The 10,201-nt window shown below is 38.0% G+C and overlaps 1 non-coding gene across 1 annotated transcript; it reads right to left on the bottom strand.

The window, feature by feature from the left end:
* Positions 1 to 8,688: 8,688 nt before the first annotated feature.
* Positions 8,689 to 8,795, bottom strand: LOC121230091 (small nucleolar RNA R71). The gene has a single exon (XR_005928043.1). It is a non-coding gene; the product is annotated as a small nucleolar RNA R71 (small nucleolar RNA).
* Between the last annotated feature and the right edge of the window lie 1,406 nt (positions 8,796 to 10,201).

Here is a 10,201-nt window from a genome sequence, read left to right as displayed (position 1 = left end):
CAGGTGTTCAGCATGATCAATTTCATTTCTCGAATAGACCAAAATATCATCGATAAACACAACTACAAACCGATCCAAATACGGTCTGAAGATCCGATTCATCAAATCCATAAATACCGCGGGGGCATTAGTGAGCCCAAACGGCATTACTAAGAATTCGTAGTGACCGTATCTCGTTCTAAAAGCAGTTTTGGGTATATCCGAATCTCGAATTCGCAACTGATAATAACCCGATCTCAAATCTATCTTTGAAAACACCGAGGCTCCCTTTAGTTGATCAAACAAATCATCAATACGCTGTAACAGATATTTATTCTTTATTGTCACTTTATTCAGCTGACGATAGTCGATGCACAACCTCATGGCTCCGTCCTTCTTTTTCAAAAACAATACTGGTGCACCCCAAGGTGAGAAACTTGGTCGAGCGAAACCCCTATCTGTCAACTCTTGCAACTGAGATTTCAACTCTTTTAACTCGGTTGGTGCCATACGATACGGAGCTATCGAAATCGATGTAGTCCCAGGTACAAGGTCAATACCAAACTCTACCTCCCGAACAGGTGGTAAACCCGGTAATTCTTCGGGAAAAACACCCGGGTATTCACAAACCACTAGCATAGATTCAGGCTTCTTTTCTAACTCTTTGTCATCAAGTACATACGCAAGGCATGCTTCACACCCCTTTCTTACATATTTCTGAGCCAACATCGATGATATTACAGCTGGCAACCTATTCAAGTCAGTAGACTCAACTCGGATTATCTCGTTATTTACACACCTTAAATCGATGGTTTTTCTTTTGCAATTTACAATTGCATCATGTATGGTCAACCAATCCATACCGAGGATAACATCAAATTCGTCAAATGGTAAAAGCATCAAATCGGCTGGAAAACTGGAACCTCGGATTACTAGGGGACATTTCTTGCACACTTTGTCGACAAGCACGTAACGACCCAAAGGATTTGACACCCGAATTACAAACTCAGTAGACTCAACAGGTAGAGTCTTACTGGATGCTAAGGTTTCACATATATAAGAATGAGTAGAACCAGGGTCAATCAAAGCAATCACATTAGTATCAAAGAGAGTAAAAGTACCGGTAATAACATCTGGCGAGGAAGCATCCTCGCGTGCGCGTATAGCGTAAGCTCTAGCAGGAGCACGAGCCTCAGATCTGGTTGTAGCATCTCTAGATCCTCTCTGGCCGCCACTAGCATTGCCCGTATTTCTAGATGGTCTACCCCGAGCAGTAGTAGCACCAGGTTTCCCACTCTGATTTACGTTCTGTTCAGACAATCTCGGGCAATCTTTAATAAAGTGGTCAACTGATCCGCACTTGTAACAGGAGCGGTCATGGAATCTACAACTCCCCGAATGCCATTTACCACAATACTGACACTCCGTTCTATCTCGACGATCATTTCCAACACTGGCGACCGAAGTGACTCGTGCACTCACAGGGGGTCGATCACGATCTCGTCTAGAAAAACCCGAAGTGTCTCTAGATCGGCCTAAATCATCTCTAAATTTCTTCGATGACTGTTGAAAGGGCCTCCCCGAAGACCTCTTACGAAACTCCTTTGCTCCCATATCAGCTTTTCTTTTCTCCATACTGAGCTCCTCGGCTTTGCAAGCTCGCTCGACAAGTACCACAAATTCTCGGATTTCTAAAATGCCAACATACAGCTTTATATCATCATTCAGTCCATCCTCGAAACGTTTACACATCACGGCTTCTGAAGAAATGCATTCTCGAGCGTAACGACTAAGCCTTACAAACTTTCATTCATAATCGGTAATCGACATGGAACCTTGTTTAAGTTCAAGAAATTCCTTCCCTTTTTGATCCATGAATCTCTGACTGATATACTTTTTCAGAAACTCGTTTTGGAAAAACTCCCAAGTTACTTGCTCTCTGGGCACAACAGAAGTCAACGTATTCCACCAATAGTAGGCAAAATCACATAGCAAGGAGATAGTACACTTTAGGCACTCATTGGGTGTGCAAGATAGCTCATCGAGTACCCGAATAATGTTGTCCAACCAAAATTCAGCTTGCTCGGCATCATCGCTATCCGTAGCTTTAAATTCAGTAGCCCCGTGTTTTCGGATTCTGTCAACTGGGGGCTTATTTGTCCTTATTTGGTCCGTTGCCGGAGGTATTGTAGGTTCGGGGGTGGTATTAGTCGGGAATGGAGGTTGTGGAACAGCCGTATTAGTTCGAATGTATTGGTTGAACCAATCATTCATCACGCTATAAAAAGCTTGTCTAGCTTCATCATTCGGATTACTAGCAATAGGTTGAGAGTCCACCGGCGCTGTCCCTTTTGTGGGAGCAGGCGCTACACTCTCAAGATCATCAGCTACCGCTCGGTTGGGATCGGGATCCATTACTATAAATAAACACATTTTCAATTGTCAGAAATCACCACACTATCAAATAATCACATAATGGCATGTATAGCTAGACCCAAACGTATTACGGTAGTCCTAGAATCGACTAAACCGTAGCTCTGATACCAATAAAATTGTAACACCCCGTACCCGAGAGCGTTGCCGGAGTCGAACACGAGGTGCTAACTGACTTAATTCATTTATTTTCACAGTCCATTTTAAAAATTTCCAGACAAGCTGGCTAACTGCGTCACTGTCACCTTAAAAATCATATCTTGAGTTCCAAAACTCGAAAACCAGTTTCGTAAATTTTACCTGAAACTAGACTCATATATCCATCTAAAAGTTTTTTTCTAGAATTTTTGGTCAAGCCAATTAGTACAGTTTATTACTTAAAGTCTCCCCTGTTTTGGGGTTCGACTACTCTAACCTTCATGCATTACGACTTAGATATCTCCTTGTACAGGGCTTCAATACTTATGCCTTTGTTTCTAAAGAAACTAGACTCTAAAAGGAATCTGTAAATATAGGGCATGACTTCTAATTATCTCTGGTTAATTTATAGTAAATTTCCAAAGTCGGAACAGGGGATCCAGAAATCGCTCTGGCCCTATTTCACGAAAACTTAAGCATCTCATAAAATAAGGCTCATATAATCGTTTCGTTACTTTCATATGAAAATATATTCATCAAGGTTCAATTACATAATTTACTCACTATTTAATTCCATTCCTACTATTTTTAGTGATTTTTCAAATCCACACCACTGCTGCTGTCAGCATCTATTTTTAAGGTAAACTTTACCTATTTCATGGTTTTCCATGAATCAACTAGAATTTGTCATACAAAGCACCAAAATGATCATGATTAACCATTCCTATGGCTAATCGTTACCAAACATTTCCATACCTCTCAATGAACAACATACAAAACGATTATAATGCTATGCTCAAAGTATATATAAGCCATTTTCGCATGGCTATCCAAATTTATACAAAACCAAAGGGTACATCACCAACAACAAAAAGGGTAGCCCTATACATGCCATTTTCAGAGTTCAACCAAAAGTGTACCAAAAGGGCTTTGATAGTGTGGACGACTTCGACTTCGACAATCCCGAGTCCGATAGCTGACGAACCAAAATCTATAAAACAGAGATTCAAAGAACGGAGTAAGCATTTAATGCTTAGTAAGTTTTGAGCAATGAAATTAGGCACAACTGAAGTATAGCATTCATATAACTAAACGGATAATTTCATATACACATATTCTCAAAAATCAGTCCTACTTCACATTTCCAACACTTATATTCACACATAAGTGATCAACTTAACCAAGGGCCGGAAGCTCATTAATTGTCTGAGCGAATAATATTTAAAAGGAATCAACTACTCCAATGCATATACGAAACGTACCTCATCATTGGGATTTTACGAGCGTATTAATTGAAGTTATTACAGCAAGATCGCTCATTCCCAAACCAAGTACCTTCGGAATTTAGCCGGATATAGCTACTTGCTCAAATGCCTTCGGGACTTAGCCCGGTTATAGTAACTCACACAAATGCCTTTGAGACTTAGCCCGGTTATAGTAACTCGCACAAATGCCTTCAGGACTTAGCCCGGTTATCATCCGAATATCCATGCACATATCAATAAATCATGACACATCTATATTTCATTTTCATAACTAGAATTCAAACACAAGTCACTTATCAAGCATTATCATTCTCGGCTCAATAGTTACATACAAAGAGCATGATTTTGATTTACTTAAAACATGATCTAATTGAATCATAATCTAAGATCCATTACTCAAAAACTTACCTCGGATGTTGTCGAACGATTTCGGCGGCTATTCGATCACTTTTTCCTTTCCCTTATCCAACTTTGGTCCTCTAAGCTCTTGAGCTAATTCAAACAAATTTAACTTATTAAAGTCTCATTATGCTAGCTTATGGCCGAATATAACAAGGAGTTTGATAGGTCATATGGCCACCTTTAGCTCAAATACAAAATGGTCATACGCATTTTTAATCACATTGAGCAATTTAATACAATTAATCTAACATTTCCTCATGTGCACCTTTATGACCGAATACACACATCATTAACCTAATATCAATTAACTAAGCACTTTAGCAAATTCTCCTTGAGCCGATTATCTAAGTCAAGATAGATTCATCATTATGCTCGCCTATAACCAAATACATGCAACACCAATCTATCTCATGTGGCCGAATATGCATGTCTATGTTGAGGCCAATTATATGCTTAATACTTCCTACAAATATGGTTACTTGTATTGACTACATACCATTTTGTTTCAAGTTCAAAACTCGACTAATACACATATATACACTAGTAATCAAATACTAACATTTGCACTTCACCTTACTACCATTTTTCATCCAAATAACATGAATCAACAACCATATTTCTCTTCTACTTCCTACCATGGCCGAATGCATCAAGACACCATACCATTTCAATTTTGGTCATGGGTTAAACAAAGAACTTAATGTCTAACTCAAAAATGCTAAAAAGAAAATCCAAGAGTCATCAATCCACCATCACATGTATCATTACAAAGCTTCACATTTAGCATGCAAATGACATCAACACAAATCCACCTTAGCCGAAACTTAACTCATCTTCATGCCTCATCACCACAACATCAAACACCAACCAAGAAGACAACACCCATGGCCGAATATCATCTCCATCACATAGCAAAAATTTAAACCATGGGCTAGGTAGAACTCAAGCTAACAACTAAAAACATGCATGAATCTCATGGAACAACATCAAACATACCTCCTTCTAAACACCAACCAACCGAACATGAAGCAAGAAAATCCTCTTCTTCTTCCTTCCTGAAGTCACGGCAATGGAGGAGTAGCCTAGCTCATTTTTTTTTCTTTTTCTCTTTCTCCTCCTACTAACCACTATTATTTTATTACCCATGCTCCTTATTTTATCATTCCTCCCATAAAACACTAACATAACATGTTTATGACATGTTTTACCCATCACATTTTGTCCACCCTCATTGTCATGGCCGGCCACTACCAATTAAGTGGGGAAATTGACATGCAAGTCCACCCTTTTTAATTACATGCACTAATAGATCCTTATAGATTAACCTATCACATTTCACAAGTGTCACACATAAGTCCTATTAACTAAATTCACATGCAATTAACTAAATCGAAGCTTAAAACTTTCACACATTCATATTCACATATTTTAGACAATAATTATCATATTCAAATAATTTGGTGACTCGGTTAAGCGGTCCCGAAATTGCTTTCCGACTAGGGTCACTTTAGGGCTGTCACATGAGAAGACTCGTAATGTGTTTCTTATAAATATGATGTGATGATACAAATAAGATCCTTTATCTATAGTATCTCTTACAGAAGTGGAAACTCAGCTTGTTATGATGTATAGCAAAGAGCAGATCATAATGTTAGCTCATGAGATTGAAAAGTTGAGAAATTTGAGGCTAGGTGAGAAATTGATGAGACTAGTGAAGGTAAATCACTAATTTATTCTCTGGTACGATTTTCGGGGACGAAAATCCTAAGGGGGGAGAGTTGTAATAGCCCGTTTTTAGGGTTAATCAGAATAGTGGTTTCGGGGCCACCAAATCCTATGAGTAGGTTTCTAAATATTATATTTACGGTATTGTAATGAAAGTATTTGTTATGTTAAGTTTATTAAGATACGAGCTTACTAAGCTTAAAAGCTTACTCTGTGTTTTCTTTTTCTTATGTTTATAGATTTTCGAAGATTTGCTCGGGTTGGGAGTCGATGGAGACGACATCACACTATCCGGTTATCATTTCAATAAATAATACTTTGAGACTCGGTTATGTGGCATGTATAGGCTAGTCTTGAAGTTAATTATTTTGAATGAGTATGTATTTAAAGCCATGCGAAAATGACTTGCTTACTATGCTTGTTTTACATGTTCTTAATTAAAATGTTTAATGAGTTTGGTTTTGGTAGTCATTTTAATAGTTAGCTCATTTTGGAAATATGAAATGTGGTATAATTAGAGTGATGGATGATGGTATATTAACTTAACAGGTTCGGTTACTAAGTGGTAAGTAATGGATATGTTTTATGATTGTTTTGGTTGATTGTATTGGTATGGGTTCAAATGGTTAATGATAAACGCCAAATTATACATATCTATACCCCAAATACTCACCATATTTATGGAAGTTTGTTACTAGATTTGTGGATTTTGGTACTCTTAATCCGGTTATTTCATGTTTTGTACTCAGGAGAGCACCAAGAGTCAAAAGGAGCCAAAAATGAGCTAAAAAGGGACAAAAATGGACCAAAACGAGAAGATGACACGGCTTAAGCCTTGCCACATGGGCATCTCACATGCCCGTGTCCTTCGAGGGTGTCGACCAAGGTTTTCACGATCACACGGCCTGGCCATTGAGCCCACACGGCCGTGTGTAATTTAACGGATCAAACACGGCCTCGTAATCACGTCACACGGCCGTGGCACATGGGTGTGTCCCTTTTCAAAGAGTTGTATTTTACACGGAAAAGGATACTTAGGGAGGAAGAAATCCATTCCAAAGCCTATAAATACGCACTAGATGAGGAGAAAAGGAGAGACGGAGAAGAGGGGCAAGGAATTACCCTAAGGAAGCCGATAGATCCATCTCAGAAGCCGGATTCATCAAGACTGAAGATCTCTCCTCCATTTCTCTTCAGGAGTTTTGGGTTTTCTTTATGTTTTGTATTCTTTATTCTTCTGAGATGTTTTCTTATTTAGTTATGAACTAAATCCCCTAAATACCTAAGGGGAATGAAACCTAAGACGAATCTTGTTATTATTTTCTGAATCGTATGATAAATATTTAACTTGTTCTTAATTATGTGTTCTTAATTCTTGTTTTGATATCCCAAGATACTGATTCAAGACACGCTCTTATTCAGTGGAGGAATAGACCCTGTCTAAGAGTACATTTGCCATTATTAAGCAGAGTTGATTGCGCGCCTAGAAATAGGGTGACAAGATTTTGCCGGATTAGGGTGAAACCTAATAAGGGGATCCATAGGTCGAGTTAATGCAACCCTAGAGTGTTAATTAGAGAAAAGTCTCAGTTATTCAATCTAGGGATTAGACGTTATTAGTCTTAAATAGGGATAATAACATAACTTAGGGATCTCTACGGAACAAGTTGAATGAATAAATCGTCCGATTCGGAGCCAGAATAACAAGTAAAGTCTAGGTAGATTTTTCCTTAGGTATTGTCTCAAGTCAATCGATTTTCCCAAAAGCAATTCCCCAATTCATTTCTCTGTGCGTCCTTAGTTTAAATAATTAGTTAATTAAATCAAACCCCTTTTATTCTTAGGCTAGATAATAAAAATATAGTTATTACTAGTACTTTTGGTTCCCTTGGGTACGATATCTCGGTCTTGTCATTACTATACTATTGCTCGATAGGTGCGCTTGCCTTTTCATCGTGATAATAGTTAGTCTAGGTTTGATCTTCATTATAAATATTTATTACTTGTTGCGAATCACGCGATCAAGTTTTTGACGCCGTTGCCGGGGAACTGAAATATTAGGAACACTAAATTTTTATTACTTTAGCCATTTATTTTTCTTGCAATTTTATTTTATTTTATTTTATTATTTATTAATTTACTTTTTCTCTCTCTTGGAAGGTTTTTATAGTTTATGACTAGAAGAAACCCGTCAGGACCATTACTTTTTGACGAAGAAATCAATCGTACAATTCACAAAAATCAAAGAGAAATAAGGCGTAGTTTACGATACATGGAGAACGAGCGAGAAGAAGATACTCAAACCCCAACCGAAGATATGGCCAAAAATCCAGGCGATCAGCTGCCTCCTGTAATTGCAGCTAATCAAATTCCTGCTCCACGTACTATGTATGATTATGCTAAACCTTCTTTAACAAGAACTGAGTCTAGTATAGTTAGACCTACTATTGCTGGGAATAAGTTCGAACTAAAACCTAATACAATTCAGATAATACAGCAGTTTGTTCAGTTTGATGGTTTGCAGGATGGGGATCCCAACACGCACTTGGCGAATTTTCTTGAATTTTGCGATACATTCAAAATCAATGGTGTTTCTAATGATGTCATTCGTCTTCGGTTATTTCCCTTTTCACTGAGAAACAAAGCTAAACAATGGTTCAACTCGTTACCACGAGGGTCTATCACTACTTGGGAACAAATGACCGAGAAATTTTTACTAAAATATTTTTCGCCAGCTAAAGTGGCTAAATTGCGTAATGATATCTCTTCTTTTGTGCAAATGGATTTAGAAACACGTTACAATGCATGAGAGAGATACAAGGACTTACTAAGAAGGTGCCCTCACCATGGGTTACCGCTTTGGCTGCAAGTTCAAACGTTCTACAATGGTGTGAATCCCTCGACAAGATAAATGATTGACGCAGCTACTGCAGAACCATCAACAATAAAACATCAGAAGATGCCTATGAATTTATAGAGAAGATGTCATTGAATAACTATTAGTGGCAAGTTATGAGGACAAAGCCAACGAAAATAGCCGGTGTTTATAACACCGATTCAGTCACCATGCTCTCTAGTCGAACTTCTCAACAAAAAGATTGACGGTTTACTTGGTTCTACGCAGGTACATCCAGTAATAAGGTGTGACTCAAGCGGAGGAGGTGTGCATACAGAATATCAATCTTTCAATCCCACAACCGAAAAGGAACAAGTCAACTATATGGGTAATAATAACTTTAGATCTCAAAATAACCCATACAGTAATACTTATAATGCAGGTTGGAGGAACCACCCAAATTTCTCCTGGGGTGGTCAAGGGAATCAAAAACCACAAAATCCTCAAGGTTTTCAATAGCCACCAAGAAACCGAACCTTGAAAAGATGCTTTCTAAATTCATCTCAGTGTCAGAAACCCATTTCCAAAATACCAAGGTAGCATTTAAGAATCAACAAGCATCGATCCAAGGACTCGAAACTCAGATAGGGCAGCTGTCCAAACTAATCTCCGAACGACCACAAGGTAGCCTACCAAGTAATACTGAACCTAATCTGAGGGAACACCTCAATGCAATTAGCACTCAAGATAAGGAAGAATTCATTGCACCTGAACCAGAATTACAGCAAGACAACGCGATGAACAAAGGACGAGAAGAGGTAAACAATAATGATCCCAAACAGGTAAGTACAAATCATGAACCTCGTGTGCCATATCCTAAAGCGATGATGAAAGACAGAACAGAAGAACAATTCGATAAGTTTGTCAAACTCTTAAAGAAATTACATATTAACTTACCCTTTATTGAAGTTCTTTCGCAGATGCCCAACTCAGCAAAATTCTTAAAAGAACTTTTGAGTAATAAAAGGAAATTAAACGCTACATCACATGTGGAACTCAATGCAATCTGCTCAGCTATTCTAAAGAATGAGCTACCTAACAAATTGAAAGATCCAGGGAGCTTTACAATTCCTTGCTTAATTGGTAGTCTATCTATGAATAATGGTTTAACTGATCTAGGGGCAAGTATAAATATTATGCCATATAAAATGTTTAAACAACTAGGTCTCGATAAACCCAAACAGACTAGGATGAGCATACAATTGGCTGACAAAACAATTAGATTTCCTAAAGGTATAATTGAAGGCGTTCTCGTTAAAATTGATAAATTTATTTACCCAGTAGACTTCGTTGTCTTAGTCATGGATGAGGATAATGAGGTACCTTTAATTTTAGGATGACCATTTTTAGCAACTGCCAGAAC

This window comes from Gossypium hirsutum, chromosome A05 (genome assembly GCF_007990345.1).
Source record: "Gossypium hirsutum isolate 1008001.06 chromosome A05, Gossypium_hirsutum_v2.1, whole genome shotgun sequence".
In the NCBI taxonomy this organism is placed as follows: domain Eukaryota; kingdom Viridiplantae; phylum Streptophyta; class Magnoliopsida; order Malvales; family Malvaceae; genus Gossypium; species Gossypium hirsutum.
The sequence above is the reverse complement of the archived record's forward strand: the minus strand, read 5'-3'. Positions and strand labels throughout refer to the sequence as shown.